Below are 16,875 nucleotides of genomic sequence, written 5' to 3' on the forward strand. Positions count from 1 at the left end.
AAAATCATGAATGACAGAGGAAAAAATAGATTTGTTTAAATTGCAAAAATGGACTTGGGAGGTCTGCCAGCTGTGAATTAACATTCCTGATCCAGTATGATTGAGAGGTATTAACTGGTTTGTCAGGTATTTCCTTTGAATATAATTTTGCAAAATGAACAAAGTCTGGGATATATAGATAATGAACTACAGAAAGAAATATTTAGATTGTCTGATGAAATGATAATAAAATAATCATTGCTATCTGTCATGTACAGTGATTTAAGAACAGGCCAGGTTGCTCTGTATATTTTCAAATTGCATGTGCAAGGCCTAAATTATACTCAAAGACAACTGCAACACTGCAGCATTTAGAAGAATTTACAGGAATTGATACAGTCAAGCATTTATGGATTCTCCACTGTACACAGAGTTTAAATGAAGATGAGATAGATTGCCAAAGTTATGCAATAAACCATCCAGAAGATAGAGATTTTATCCAGTTTGGACTTAAAGAAATTCTATGACCTCTCTATGCGAAAGGTCACTAGACTAGTACATCTCTGTGTTTTAGTCTGTGCTTTGCCTCTATCACTTAAAAGCATTTTGAGCCTTGTCAACCATAAAGATGCTCAAGAGCAATGGTAAGGGAGAAGGTTTAGCATCTCACTCACAGTTCAGAGCATGTCACCAGCTGCAAAGAGAAAAGATTGCAGTGAATGCCTGCTTCTATTGAGGTCAATAATTATTTTTCCTTTGTCTTTAGGAGGACCAGAATTTATACCAATGAATTTCTTGAAGGTAGTGAAGTTATATGACTCCACAGGAAATATGCATTTGTTAATTAGTTTCTGAATTCATATGCAAAATTATTTGTTGAATCATTATGTTCAGCAGAATGGCATGCTGAATTTCTTCTCTTAAATCTTTACATTAAATATAATCAAAACCACTCTACATCTACTTATTTCAATATATAAGCACTTTTTCAATGAAGATACCACTTTCTGGTCAAAAACAGAAATAAAAAAATTCAGTACAAAACTTTATCTTTACTAAGACATCAGAAGAGTATCTAAATAGAGGCCCAGCCTTCAGTTTATAGGTGTACCAGTGAAGTTATATATGTTCACATAAACATGAAAATTCAGAAAATGTCACTCACTTGTACTTATTGAAATGTGACTGTAATAGCATATAAATATATTGTAGGCTGCATTCAATTGAGGGTTCTCATTAACCTATTAATCTCTGAACCTGCTGTGTGTGCAGATCATCATAATTTCTGCAATAAACATAATTTCTCTAATAGTTCTGTATGCTTAGAATCTAGGAAGAATTCAATTAAACCAAAATGAAGAAAATCTTCAAGAAGTAAGAAAATGTTATTAATGTTTTTTAAATTTTTTCTTCTATCTCCACCAAATCATTCTTCTTCACAGAGCTCCTCACCATTCCTAGAGACAACAGGCATATTTCCTAGTACAGAACATTCTCTGAATAAATACCATCAAGCTTTAAAATTTGCCTTTCAGTCAGACCATAAAGGGCAAACACAAATCTTGTGAGACTGCCCAAGCAAGCAAAAAGAGTCTGGCTCCTAATAGTGCAAATCTTTTGTAAACAGCTCACTGCAGTCCTATTCCATAAAGTCCACAGCAGACTGCTCTGCATTTGCAAGTTTCAAGCTTTCCATGATGAACTAGCCAGTGTTAAATTTGCTTCATTCACTGTCAGTCCAATGCTTCAAAATTCCTATTAGTTCTCTGTTGGTGGTTAAAAGTCTACCACAATATGGAGTCAAGAAGTTATAGCACTTTTCCATGCATCTTCAGTGTAGGGATGGTTTCCTGAAGGGTAAAAAACAAGGCATGGATCTATGTGTAGAATAAAAAAATAATTCAAGGTAGATTGTTATTTGACACGTTTTGAAGCTAGATACCTTAATCAGAAGCAAACAAAAAGAAGTCCCAATTTCAAAGGGACATTTATCTATTAGATTGAACTGTTTGCAAAGGAAATTTATGTGCCAAGGTTATAAAGATTATGAAAGACACTATTTAATTATCCCTCAGTTAAACAAAGAAGTCCAGGAAGAGCTTGATATGGGACTAATGGACCAGCAAAAATGCAAAGTACCATTCAGCACTAGAGTAATTGGGCAGAACACAGAAAGAGACCAGGATAAATGATTACTTCATTAATTTTAAAATTAAAGGGCAAGATAAGGTGGTCACTATCATAGAGAGTTATTAAGGTAAAACTGGCTAATCAGCACAATTTAAATGTAAAGAAGTCATCCAATGCCTACCAATTTCAGAAGAGGGTGAAATAAAGCAAATTGACGTAGCTTTATCAATCAAACCATACAGATAAGTGGTTTAGTCTAAGAGTTTTCTAATTTATTGTAGCCTTTGTTTAATACAGTGACCACTGGAAATTGAGGATGAACATTTTTTAAAACATTTAAGGTTTGGGACAGACTTATCCAAGACTTTTCAAATTTCAATGCTCTTCAGGAAATTCCATGTTCCTTGCTTTGATCATGCTCCTGTAAAAGTGTAATCATTTTTTCTACACAAATTCAGTCCCCCTACCTGGCTTACTGGCAACCGTTTTAGTCTGTTCTTTATAACAAAGGTTTTTACCTTTGTTATAAAGCTTCTGAGCTGCCTTTCTCCATTTCTATTGCACTCACTCCCCTGATGCCACAAGTCAGTAAAAGTACCTTTTCACTCTGTCTGTGAACTCATATTTGCATGCATTTTATTTTTGTTCCCTATGGGTTTCTCTGTGAAGCCTATGGCAACATTCTTTATACAAAATACAATTTTTTTAAAAAAAACAAAATTTCAAATAGTTTTGAACCTTCTTCAGAAATACAGTCTTACTACAGGATATTTGAGTAAGTAGCTTAAATGATACCAATCTTAGAATGCCTGCCTTCCATATCTCTTTCAGTCCATCAGCAATATTCATTTGCTTACTCTAGAAGTAGTTAATATGACTTAAATCCAATTCAGCATGCCTGACTAGCAGACTGTAACTCTTCATTTATTTATATTATATCCTGGTATTGCCATGGAAATGCAATGTCTCCTGAGAGTAAAAGCCTTGGGCCTTGTGTATTATATGCTTTATCTGTTATCAACACATCATTTTGTTTCTCCTTATAGCTATAAGTGTATTCTGGGACAATATTATGTTAATACTTTCTACTGACAGACAAGAGAGTATATAATGAAAACAGGGTTTTCTGGTTTATACGATGATACATTTCAATATTGATGCTTAAAGGAAAAAAAAAAACCGTCTAAACCTGAAAACATACTTTTTCTAGGCTACCTGCCAAATGAAATTGTATGAGGAAGGTTAGATAGGTGCTGACATGAAAAAACAACATAGAATAAAAGTTGTGACAGCATTTCTCTCCTTACACCATCAAATCTTGACTTTTTTTTTTCTACAGATAGAACACTAGGAAAAAACCCAACCCAAATTAAAAAAATCTAATTCTCATTCTCTTGATCATGTATTAATCTTACTTTTTACACTGGGTTTCAAATGTGGCACATGTATGAATTTATCTAGAAACACTGATTAAAACTACTGTGGTATGCTAATTATTGTTATTTATTGAGTTATGAATAGAAAAGGCAGTGAACTGAAAAATCAAATCTGAACTGCCTGTTATTCTGAAACATGTTGGATTCAGACAAACTCTGGGTTGGAACTTTGGAGTTGTCTTTAAACAATATGAAGTTCAGCAGAAGAAGACTTTCAATCTTCTATAGTTCCAAAATGCTACAGTTTATCACCCTTTGTTCTAAGTTACTTTTGATTAGTATAGATGATTTTTTTTTTATATTATGGTTAACCAAGATAAATGTAATAGATATGTCCACAGATATTCAAAAATGGTGGAACCTTGTGACTTTGGCCACCTGTTTTATTTGCACTCATTTTAATGCAGACTTGTGTGTACGTATGTGGTCTGATTTCAAAGGAGAAAACATAAACCTGCAGCTTCACCAGCTTCTGCCATTCTGTCTTAGCTTTCAGTCAATGGTTAGCATTTCTGTGCCTATAAGATGCACTTAAAAATTAAACCTTGTTTCTAATTACATTACTGTCCATATTTTGTGGGGGTGTCTTCCAGAAAACAGAAATTAACTAGGTATGTAATATTTTCATTGATGTGTATTTTTATGGCTTTTTAACATTTTTAAACACTACAGAATTAAAATGGCTCTTTGTTCCTGTTTATTTCATTAGCTTTAAAAGAACTTGGAGTATGGTCCTTTTTTCTGTAAGTAGTATGTTGTTTTTAAAAGGACTGCAAAATAAGTCATGTATTTAAATAATATATAAGGCAAAGAATTGGATATATAAAATTATACAGGGCAGAACCTATATCAGGCATGCAGACACATTTTAATGAGCTCCCTGCAAAATAAGTCTAGGAACATTGTCTAAAGACAGCAATGTCAAATAAGGCTGACAGTAATGAAATAGGACAATGCATTATTAACAGAATAACAGCACCATAGGAATATATCTAATTTATATACCCAGGATGATTTGTTTCATTGGTTCAGCCCTGCACTGCCTGGGTTTACCAGCTTCTGTTCCCAGAAACCTGGCAACAGCTCATGGTAGGTCTCACCACAAAAAGAAGACACAACTGTTTGTGATTCACTAACTAATACCTTTGTTCAATGTTCATATCACCAGAAAGCTTTTACTCATTTACGGAAGGGACAGCACCTACACCCTCCAGAATAACTAGTGTGGTTTCTCCTGCTGACTCAAGGTTATCTCCCTGGAAATGAAATTTCAAAGAGCTGTGTACAGTTATGAGTAACTTATGTGCAAAGGCATCTTGAAAAACAGTAATCTCCTAAATATCATGACAGCAGAAGTTAAGCTATGAAGTATTTTCAAAACAGCCTTCCTGGAGGACCAACAGGCTATGTAAGTAGCTGATAAACAGAGTTGGAGTGAAGCATCCTGAGAAATGGGACATCCCCATTAAAACCTTTGATTTTTTCCAAGTCTTTGTATTCATTCTACAGTTCAGACAGAGGACATCCCCATCTATCCCTCTGTATGTGACAAAAATATTCATTTAATTAACTGGCATGTGGGGTGACACCAGGTTTCAGAGATCACCTAATCTACCAATCTGACTGGAGGCCCATTAAAAGGCAGGAGAAGTTTTCATTGAGTCTTCTGACACCCTGGTTTAAGTAGCTACCTGATCACAGTGGGGGATCCTGTGAATCTGATTCCTGTAATCTTTATGTTCCCAAGTCTTTAATCAGCCGGTGACCCTACATGGTGCAATTCCTAAATAGGTATAAATATCTCTTCTTTCAGTGCCAGCCCCCAAACCTGAACAAAATCTGACAGCTAATTCCAATGTTGAACCATGTGCACTATATGAATACCTTTCAGTGAAGTTGTATTACTTCAGGGATGTTTGTTATACCTGTAAACAAATTCCACAGTAGCATTTGGTTACACCACTAATTACCCACAAAACCTATCGCTGTCAAACAGCAATGTGTGTGTACCAAATAGATACTGAAAAAATAATTATTTTGATGCTGACCTTTTCTGTTCCTACCAATGATGTGGATTAATAAACTATGATGTATTTGGCATAAAACACAACAGTATATCTTCTATTTAGCAGCCTTTTCAATGAAAGACAGTTTTAAGGTCTGGTCTCTCCTGGATACTTGTGATTTAAGAAGATTTAATGAAAAATACAGCAAAATGTGCCAGCGTAGCAGATAGTCTGGGTGACAGGTTTAATTTATGACATATAAGTGATAAAATGGCAGTTTGAAAGAATTATGAAACATTTGATATAATCTTTTGTATAACACTTCCACCCTTGGCAAAGGCTCAGATACATTGTAGTGAACAATAAAGTAATAGTCTTATCTAAATTGGTTGATGATTAGGTAATTTTTTTCAAATATATCTTTCTGTTGTAACTTGTTTAGTGTAAAAGCAGTGATATTCTAAGTAATGCCCTTATCAAGCAGCCTGAGTTGTGCAGTGCTGTCCATTGTAATGAATACAAACAGAGCAACTGTTTCAAAGGTACTTTGATCATGGTGTTAACTCTCCTAATGTGTGTCTTCTATTTTTTTGTACTAAGTTACCTTGAAAAGCTGTTTTTACAGGCGCAGGGAGTTGTATGTACTACCTGTATTTCTCACAAGAACTGACATTTATGAGTGATGAAGAGAAGATTTGATATAAAATAAAAATCAGGTCAATTATTCCCAATTAACATATGTTTCCATGTTTCTCAGTGATGTTATTTTAATGGTTGTGCTCATATTTTATCACTTTATATTATCCTTTGTTAAAGTATTGTTAAAAATGGGGTGTATTGCTACACTTTTGAAAAAAAAATAGTTTATAATTGCTTCAAAAATAATAAGTATTAATGAATTGAATTTGAAAGAGAATTCTAGAAGATCATACAAATCAAATTTTACCGCACAATTATCCATAAATACTTTTTCTGCTACCACCAGTCACTCTGATGCATAACCATCCTAATTTTCAATGGGATTTGTAGCTTTTACTCACCTTTCTTCACAGAATTTCAATTTTGGCATTCCATCAAGCTAAATACTTCCTGATTTGCCTGATTATTACCCCACTACTATTAGATTTAATTTTTTTTACTGATTACATAATCTGTCTATACTACTTGTCGCTCCCACCAAACGTAAACTTGTATCACTAAAAAAACTGCAAACCCATATAGTGGATGTCATTCCATAAAAATGGGGCATGATAAAGGTTTCCCAGATGGTTTTTGTGCAGCAAGAACCTGGTTAAGATACAGTTAAATATCACAATAGATTGACACATATTTTATATTTGATTGGAAATACTACCTAGGCAAAGCCATTTAGGACTACCAACCACTTTAAAGTTGGTGGTTCTCCAGGCTCTTCTCTCAAACCTAAAGTGCTTGGGAATGCTAGCTGCAATGGCAGCAAAACTTTGAAACACTGAGGGCAAGGGTATTCATATCATAAAGTAGTCAAGTGGGAAACTCTGGCCATGGGAACTGCCTTCTAGTTTCTTCTCCTCCCTTCAACTGTAAAGGAAATTTTGGAGGAAATTAAAAGGCAAATTTGTTACCAAAACTATAAATATGCAGAATTTTACCGAGATGAGGTCCTTAAACAGACATCAAGTGGAGGATATAAGTGCTTTCTTACATATTTTGTAGAGTCCTAGCTAAAATCTACAAACAGTATAAAAACTTTCACTTATTCTTTAGGTTCCTATGTCTGTAGGAGACATGTGATTAATTTCACTAACTCTACCCCATTTTTACAAGCATTTATCTTTTCATTACTGTGATTTCCACGTTGAAGTGAAGGTCAGCACAGAAACACAAGTTTTTAAATCTCTATTTTATTCTTAGACTACTTATTTCCCACAGTTGTTTAAAATTAATTCTAACAGTCAGCCAGGGAAAGCAGAGCAAATCATGTGCTTGTTCATGTCTGAGGAAAACTCTGGGATGCATTTATAAAAACTGGGCCAAAGTTACCTATTTGTCTGAATTTTAATATTCGTTTGAAAGCATTCTGTGAATTTTTACAAATCATTATTTTCATTTTGTTATTGCTGCTGCTGTGGGAACAAATGAAGTTGGAAAAGTAGTTCACAAGGGAAGGATAAAAGTGTTGACAGATTTTTTTTCGAAATGGGGAAAGTAGCAAATGGAAAGAGAACAAGAGAAAATATGAAATAAAAAAGGGTGGTGTGAACTTTAGGCCATAACTTGCTGACAGCCAGGGGAAGGCCAAGAGGTGAGGGTAGGAACAAAAGAAACAGAGAAGCCTTCTGAGGCTTGTAAATAAGGACATTTGGCTGCAGGTGGAAAAGTTAAATAACAACACCAGACTCCCTCCTGGAAGGATGCAGGCCTAAAGTGAGAGGTGTGGCAGGCACACACAAACTGCTCTCCTGGATTGAAGCAGGGGTCTTGTTAATCAAGTAACTTCTCAGCTGTTTCAGGGAAGGCCTCAAAGACTGCAGGTTGTGGAATACCAGTCTGCAGAATAATCTACCAAAATCCTGTTAGCAAGAAATTGGCTTGTTCTATTTTGCGTTGTTTTTCTTCCCTTTAGCTGGTGTAACTGAGAATTCTGGCAATCCACAAGAAGAGACAATTCTTTTCTAATTCCTTGAAGCTCTCTGGGTGTGAGTCTGGCTGGAGGTTCACTGATGCTTTAAGATTTCATCCTTGTTCACAGCCATAAATACTGGCACAACTACATTTAAAAAAGTACAGGTGTGTGTTGTGTGCATACCCTATTACTGTATCCAGATTGGAAGATGTAAGTCTTGGGAGAGTTGGGAGGTTTATATAGAATTATTTTGCACCTTCTGTGCAACTATGAGCAAATTATGTCTCTACTGTTTGCATATGTCCTAGTTTAGCCAGGACAGTTAATTTTTGCAATGGCTGGGAGGGAGCATGACCAGGACCCAGAGGTTATTCTGGACCACCTCATGTCATTTCCAGGCATATGTCCTAGTTTAGCCAGGACAGAGTTAATTTTTGCAATGGCTGGGAGGGGGAATGACCAGGACCCAGAGGTTATTCTGGACCACCTCATGTCATTTCCAGGGATGGGGGGAAGGGAGCCTTATGAGGAGAAGGGATCCATGCTGGGTTGTTGCAGCACAGTGGAGACAGCAGTTGGGTATTGTTGTTTCTGTGTGAGATGATTCACCTCTTTTTTGTACCCTCCATTGTTAGTATTGTTGCTGTTACTGTTATTTTTCCTTTGTTCATTGCTTTTCACAATAAATTGTTTCTATCTCACCCCATGATCTTTACCTTTTGTGCCTCCAGCTCTCCTCTGTGTCCTGCTGCAAGAGAGGGCAGTGGAAGGCGGGGGGCACAACAAATGAGTAAGAGGCAAGTGGTTTGGAGAGTCTCAGTGGGAGCACCATCCCCAAATAACAACAGCATACTGTGTAGGATCTCAGCTGGATATACTAGAAATTTCAAAGTAGTATCAAGTAAAGGGACAAAATCTTTTCTTTGTGCTACATAAGAGACTCTATTTGCTGTAACATCTTTTAAAAAGTAGCCATTTACCTTTATAAGAGAGGACCTAGTTACAGTTCCTCACCCTAGCAGTTTTCTCTTGTCTTTCGTGACTAAAGCAATGTTTTTCCCCTTCAAATGTTTTAGAATTTTCCTTTTTACATTTATATATCTATTGTGATGTTGGACAAATAGTGAATCCTCTTGCTACTTGCTCCATTCTGATCCTCTTCTCTTTTCTCCAAACAATTCTGAACCCATCTGTATCACTTATTTCTCCACTAAGCCAGTCTTAGTCTCATGAAAGAAAGTGCACAAGTGCAAGCATATAAGTATAACATTTCTATGTACTGATTTAAGAGTTCTTGCATACAAGGACTACATTCCAGGTGCAATAATTAGTGCATGTTCAAGTGTGAATATCTTCAACTTGTGTAATTCTCTTTTTCATTTCCCTCTATTTTCTCTCATCTCATAACTCACTGCATTATGATGTTTTGTGGATTTTTTGGTTTTTTTGGTTTGTTGGGGGTTTTTTGTTGTTTTTTTTTTTTTTTTTTTTTTTTTTTTTTTTTTTTTTTTAAAGGTTTTTTTTTTTTTTTTGTTTTTTGTTTTTTTAATTTGTCTCTCTCTTTTAAAGGTTTGTTTTCTTCATGACCCATATCACAAAAGTAGGCATCCCTGTTGCACATTGCAGCCTCCATCCAATCCCTTTCCTTGAGCCATCTAACTAAGCAGTCTAAGTCAGACGTGTTACTGCCCTGGGCTGTCAATACTTCCAGAATGTGATTCAGTTCTAAAGTGGGGTGAATTACCTTTTGGAGGTTCCTGTATCTTCATCTGACAGAAAAGGTGCCTCAGGTAACACTGTTCCTAATTTGAGCAATATGTGAAATTAGGTGAAACTGAAACAAGTCCCACAACTTACAAACAAAATCCTGGAAGACAGAAGGCTTTCCAGAAGAACAGGCAGTTTAAATCACAATACAAATAGATGGGAAAGAAGGAAAAAACAGTCTTCATGTGGCTCTGTTCATAACACATGCCACAGTGCAGGCCGATGTTCTAGTTCCTATGATCATTCTGTGATCATATAAAACATCATAATTCTGAAGAAATACCTCTTTTGTACTAGAGAACTGAAATAATTATTTGTGTTTTTATATTGTGAAAACCACAGTAACCAGAGCAGAAGGTCCCTGATTGTTCATCTGTATTAAGAGCCAGATCTGTCACAAGAAGTGTGCATGATTAATATACAAAGAGGAAAAGAATAACCCGTTCAAGGATCTGAGATTATGCTAAAATCATCTTAGATAACTGTTGTAGAAAGCAAAGGCTGTTACCATGTGTCTTGATTAGAAATTCAACTATAAAATTCCTTTCTTCTTCAATGCTTTTAATAATATTCCTTGCATTAAGTACTGAGCTGTCTTCAGTGTTTCCAGTTGCATATAATTGTGTAGCTTGGATTTTTTCCATCTCAGTAACTAAGGGCATTAAACATCTTCAGATGTCATATTGACTTTGAGTTCAAATTAGTAAATTCTGGTTCTGTGTCACTGCTAATTCTTTATACCCAACCAAACCAAACAAATAAATGAGGAAAAATAGAATGGAGTCCTTTTTATATACCCCTTGCAAAGGCACTGCATATTAAAGCTTGCATAGTCAGCAACACAGTAAAATAATCAAAATATGTTGGGGTACATTTTAGGGGTTTTGTACAGTTTTTTTCGCACTCATGAAGAAATACAGTTTCTAGTTGTACAGCAGCCCCAATCAATAAGTGTATTCTGATAGCCTAGATTTTTCACTGCTTTGCTAGTGTCATATCGTACACAGCATCCACAGCTTTTTCCTGCTGTACACTTGCAAGCAGCAGCTGTTTCATGTTGCTTTCCACTATGGCTGTCCCCAGGCTTTATAATCTCATCCTTTAAGATTATCCTTCAGCTCAGTGCCTGAAATACAAATGCTTGAAGATGTGATTGCAAATGTGTTTGTGCAGGAAAAGTGGATTTCTCCATCCTTTGTCCTGGTTCCCATAATACAGGGGTGAAGAGGCTTATAAAATGCAGAAATACTTCACTTTTTTTCTTTTTTTTTCTTTTTTTTTTCTTTTCTTTTTTTTTTTACTGCAGAATGAATGAATCAGGCAAATATATTAAATGAAAGATCCTAGTAACTAACTGAATATCACACAACTGAGGGTCATACAACTCAGGTAGAGCTAAACATGCTGCTGAGGTAAGCATTTGATGGCACATGAGTCACTGCATTCATGATGCCTGCAGCAATATTCACTTCAACCACACAGTGTCTAGTGAGTTGAAGTGTTACTCTTCCATCACGAGTAACCAGTTCTGCCATCTTCCATACAGAAGCAGAATGCACGAGATTTCCAGCTGCTATTGGGCCCTCCAATTCCATTCAAGTCTGAAAGGCAAACCAGTGAAGGTATGCCTGGACTGCATAAAGGAATTTAGGTGCAGATGCAGGGAAGTTGTAGAGCTGGTGAACACATCTGGAGGGCAGTGCACACTTCGAACCATGAATGAGCACCTGTAGACAAAAAGCTACAAGAGAAAGGTAGACCCTACTTTGAGGGAAAATTAGAGAGCTTGACTAGGTTAGTCTAGTACAATGAAAGGTCAGCAGACACATGGTAGTGGAACAGCTACACAAAATACAACACCTGAAGTACTTGAAGCAAATTTGTGATTCCATAACATGCAATTGGTTCTATTGATTGATGCAGAACACCATTCTCCATGGCCTTACTCAGAATGACTTAATTTCCTTAGCTAGGACATTTAGGGGTGAATCATTTCAATTACCACCTACTTGCACCCTGTGGTTTACTGCCACTGGCCTACATGCGTGAGACTTTCAAGGACTCAAAAAAGCCTATATAGTTACAGCAGGGCTGGAGACCATTTCCTCTTGGTACTGTGGTGAAAACAGCTTTGAATTAGATAAGAGAAACCCATGTTACCAGTGTAACTTCTGGTTTTATCTCTTTGTACAGCTGAACCCATGGCAGCCCTCCTTACCCAATGCTTTTTCACCCCTGTATGCAGTTTTAATTAAAAGGCTTTTCTTTACGAAGCTGTCTTGATGTCTCTCCAGCTCTCCTCTCTCATGCAAAGTTTTTGTTTACAGTTCTTGCAGAATCAGAAATCAGTCCCAGCTGTTCCCTTTGTTATAATTTAGCATCTGGAAAAGGATTTGGTTTACATATACATGCATGACAAGAATTTATCAGATGAAATTGCCCTCAACTTACATCAACTAACTATTGAATTGTCCTTTTTCTCCCAGCATTTTCAAATATTAAAAAATATGTTACAAAGCAGGTTCCAGGTTCCTAAGCAAATTAAAGAGCAAAGAAAATGTGTAAATATAGGTTTTTCAAGGGCCACTTGAATAAATAATCAAAAATACAACATGCACTTAAGCAAATAATAGTTTGAGTCCTCAGTTAATTCAGTAGCAAAAAAAAAAAAGCAGTTTTTTTTTTTAATTGCAGAGTAAAATATATCACAATCAAACAATTCCTGTTTGACGCTGCTTACTTTGCACTGTGTGAATTTATCAGAACTGTAGAAACAAACTCACAATTGAAAAAAAATTTAAAATGTCTCAGAAAACTTCCCATCAGCAATAAGCTTCACAATAGACCTAAATCTCAATAAAATTGAAGTTTTTGATATAGTATTTTTTATAGATCAATATAACACCGAGCAATTACAAATGGGCAGGAAAGCCAACCATAAATACAGCTGTTGAAAAAAAATACAGTGTCATAATTAAGAAGCTGCAAGCAGCAAATGTAAATACTCTCCATATGATGTTAATATAATGGGAAATTAAATATTTAAAGAAGGAAAAGTCTGCCAGTACCACATGCCAGCACCTATCAGCTCAGTTTGATAGAATAGGTTTAAGGTTTAGATTAGATTTCAGGAAGAAATTCTTCACTCTGAGGATTGTGAGGCGCTGGAAAAAATTCCTAAGAGATGTTGTGGATGCTTCATCTCTGTCAGTGTTCAAGGCCAGGTTGGATGGTGTCCTGAGTAACCTGGTCTAGTGGAAGATGGCCTCGCATGTCAGGGGATTGTAACTACATGATCTTTAAGGTCCTCTCCAACCCAAACAATTGTATGCCTTTATGATTTTTATGCAAAGTAAAAATGGTCCAGATCAAGAGAAACTTTCCTGGTTCAAAACAGGTTTGAAATTAAAAAACATTTTTCTTGTACTAGAAGATAAGTTGAAAAGATATTTAGTCTGGATTTATTAAACATGTGTCTTGGTGTAATTGAAAAAAGAAAACAATAAAGAAAAAAATAAGAATAGCATTGAAAGACAACTTCATATTTAAAAAGGATGAATCTTTTTGACCTGGAAAACTAAAACTCTGCTTCCTTTCCAAGGAGTTTTCATTAAGATCAATTAGGGTTTATTGAAGAAATTAATGCTAAGTGAAAATGTAAATAAAATCAGTATTTTTGCACTTTATGTAGACAAAATAATCTGAGAATAAATTAATATTAAAATTAATGTACTTGAATATATAAATAATTTACAATTAAATAACTAAAGTAGAATTTTAGGAATTTATTTCTTATATAGTAATATTCTACTCTAGAAGTTTCCAGTGGACTCAGCTCTGATAAGGATTCCATCAAAGTCCATGAACTGAAGCACACATGGATTTTTCTCCAGCATACACCTTGTTTATCTAAACTAAGGAACATCTCCATTTTTGTTGAATTTGCAGATCTCATTTCTCTAGTAATTCTTACCAGTGTTGACACCCAGAGGCTTTTGATTCCCTTAAGGCTTTAGAGTATGAAAAAAGATCTCAAAGAATTTGTAGGTACATCACTAGCTTGGGTGATTTTATCAGTTATATACTAACTGATGAAAATTTTTCCTGTTTTCATGTCCAAAGGTTTTGTTCCTCATTTTGTTCTCTGTCTTGTTTTTTTTTTTTTAATTATTTCATATTTGATTTTGGTTTGTTTTGTTGTTAGGTTTTGGTTTTGGTTTTTTGTTTTGTTTTATTTTTCCTGGGAGGAGTTGTATTTCCTTTAGGTAAGAATCATAGTATAAACATGTTCTTTTACTTTGCTTCTTTCAAGACATTGAAAAACCAAGGGTATATTTTTTTTCTCAATTTTTGTGGTTTGAATTACTTCTGCCATGTAGAAAACATTTGCCTCATCTGATGAGTTCTAGATTACACATTGAAAAGAGATATTATGCAATTTCTGGAAGAGCTTTGAGAATTTCTGAAAGACTCCATCAGTCAGGTTTGCTACGGAGGTGTGAAAAGAGTGTACCAGGAAGGAGCAACCTATCTCATATCAACTCTGTATATGAGCCAGGGGAAGTCTAACACCTAGCAGGTCCATATCACAAGAAAGCAAATCCATGTAACCCTGGCAAGCCAGGGTTTATTCTCTCTCAACATGGCCTTTCCTCTAATTTTAGCAGATACTTGAAGACATTTAAAGAAATTACTTAACTCACCTACTTTTTACTGACCGTGGCCACAAGTTCCCTGAACTTCCTGCTGGCTTTCCACAAGATTTCTCACTCTGCACAGCACCTGTGGATGACAGATGACATGATTTGATGAGAATGATACCCAGCAGAGAGTCTAAAAAATTGGAAAAAATGGGTCTACTGTCATGGGACATAAGGAGGTGAGAGCTCTGAGAGGATTTTCCAATCTTCAGTCTGCCCAGACTTAAAGTTCACCCTATCTGTGTAATGACAAAGTTCCCAGGTCTACAGAGGTCTTAAATCTGTGTTTCTTGCTTGATGTGAGGCAGTGGTTCCTAACAAATCTAAACATCATTACAGTCAGGGTATGGATGATAAAATTTCTAGTCCCTTCCCCTGTGCAGTTTTTCTGTGGGTTTAGTATGTGTCTTTAAGTTGTAAGCATCAGGGTCACAAAAATTGTTGGAATTATAACACATTTACACACTGTGTTTAAAAGTACATAGGACCTGACAACACCTTTACTTAAACATACTTAATAGCATAGAAATTCAACATATGTAAGAAGAGAAAAATCTGTGGAAAATAATTCACTTTGGAAACTCTTAATTGCATAGATACAATAAGCCTTCCAGACTAAAAGTAGTAGTAGTAGCAGTAGTAGTAGAAATGATAATAATAATAATAATATCCAGACCCTCCCACTCCACGCTTTTAAGGCTCATTTTGTAGTGCCCAAATGATAATAAAAATAATATCCAGACCCTCCCACTCCACGCTTTTAAGGCTCATTTTGTAGTGCCCATTGTGCCTACCACAATTATGACAGATACTGCAGTATATGAGTAAGAAAAAATAAGTTGACACTGCCAAAATGACTGTCCAAAACTAAAAAAGGTGTAAGTAAAATAGTTAATAAGTATTATTACTTATAGGTGGTTACTTGTTTGTTGTTTACACAATAATCATAGTATTTTGTAATCATCATTCATATTTTGCAAAGAAAGTAATTTCCATTACTCTATAGCTGATCCAGCAGAATTGTGAAGCATAAATGTAGCAGAAAATACATGCCAACATTTTTTTAATTCTATGAGGATTAAGCTTTGTTTTGCTGAATCCAGGCATAAAATGGAGATTGGAAGTGTGTTCAGGTATAGCTGTGAAGGCTGCAGTGAGGTGACTTCTCCTACCAAAAAGCCAAAATGTGTCATCATGACTGTCTGAATAACTAATTAGTAGAAAGGAAATGATGCTGATTTGCTATTTGAGACAATTAATTGTTAATTGATTGCAATTTTTTAGGCAACACCAGAATCAAGGAAATTGAAATTAATAGACAAAGGGATAGAGATATCATTTTCCCCACCTTATATTAAATTAATGATATTGCATATAACTCTTGGAAGACAATATCCTCTAAAATTCCTTGGGGTGAAAAGGGCAGATTCACTGAAAATTGCTTCCAGTATAAATTCCAGCAATTACTCTTGTGGTTTCTTTTCAGTTTAAAGTGCATTGTAATAGTATTGAATGTGGCTTGACATAAATTTTGCAGAAATGTACCTTGATTAAAATTTCAGCAGAGTAAAAAAAATGTTAAAAGTATGTGAAGAAAGTACTTATATAATAACAAAACAGCTTTCAAATGCTTGCATTCTACTTCCTAATGTCTTATGGGATTTAATAACTTTCTAGATAACCTGAAAAGGAGAACAAAACTGTCATAACTGAAAATACTTGTATTTAATCATAATCTTATATTGAAACAAAGAAATATCATTCATACTTCAAACAAGTTTGTTTTTTATACCTGAAATGGGCTGACTTTAGTAAGAACTAGAAAGTTCAAAACCAAAACAGTAAGCAGAATATTCTTTTCTAATCTTTGCTTAATATATAAACACAAAGACATAAAAAGCAGATATGTTCTTGGTTGTCTTGGCACTGATGGAGGTATATGAGGATATATGACTCACATAAATGATGCCTAATTGCATTTTTCAATCATTACCTAAGACAGTGAATAAGGAATTGCAGAGGTGCTAGGAAATAACAGCAGTTTTCTGATTTTTTCATATTCCTACTTGTTGAAAAATAGAGAAAATAGCTTTTCTCATTATTTATTTTTCTAACTTTTTTAAAAACAATTCAAAAAGGCTTCCCACTAGGTCATTTGTTTTCTGCTAGGCAAAGGAAGAATATGGAAAAAAACATTCAAATTGAACCAATCAGGATGCAGTTTTACTCATTTTTGAATGAGGGTTAAGGTT

This window comes from Passer montanus, unplaced genomic scaffold (genome assembly GCF_014805655.1).
Source record: "Passer montanus isolate IOZ18808 unplaced genomic scaffold, ASM1480565v1 scaffold33, whole genome shotgun sequence".
In the NCBI taxonomy this organism is placed as follows: domain Eukaryota; kingdom Metazoa; phylum Chordata; class Aves; order Passeriformes; family Passeridae; genus Passer; species Passer montanus.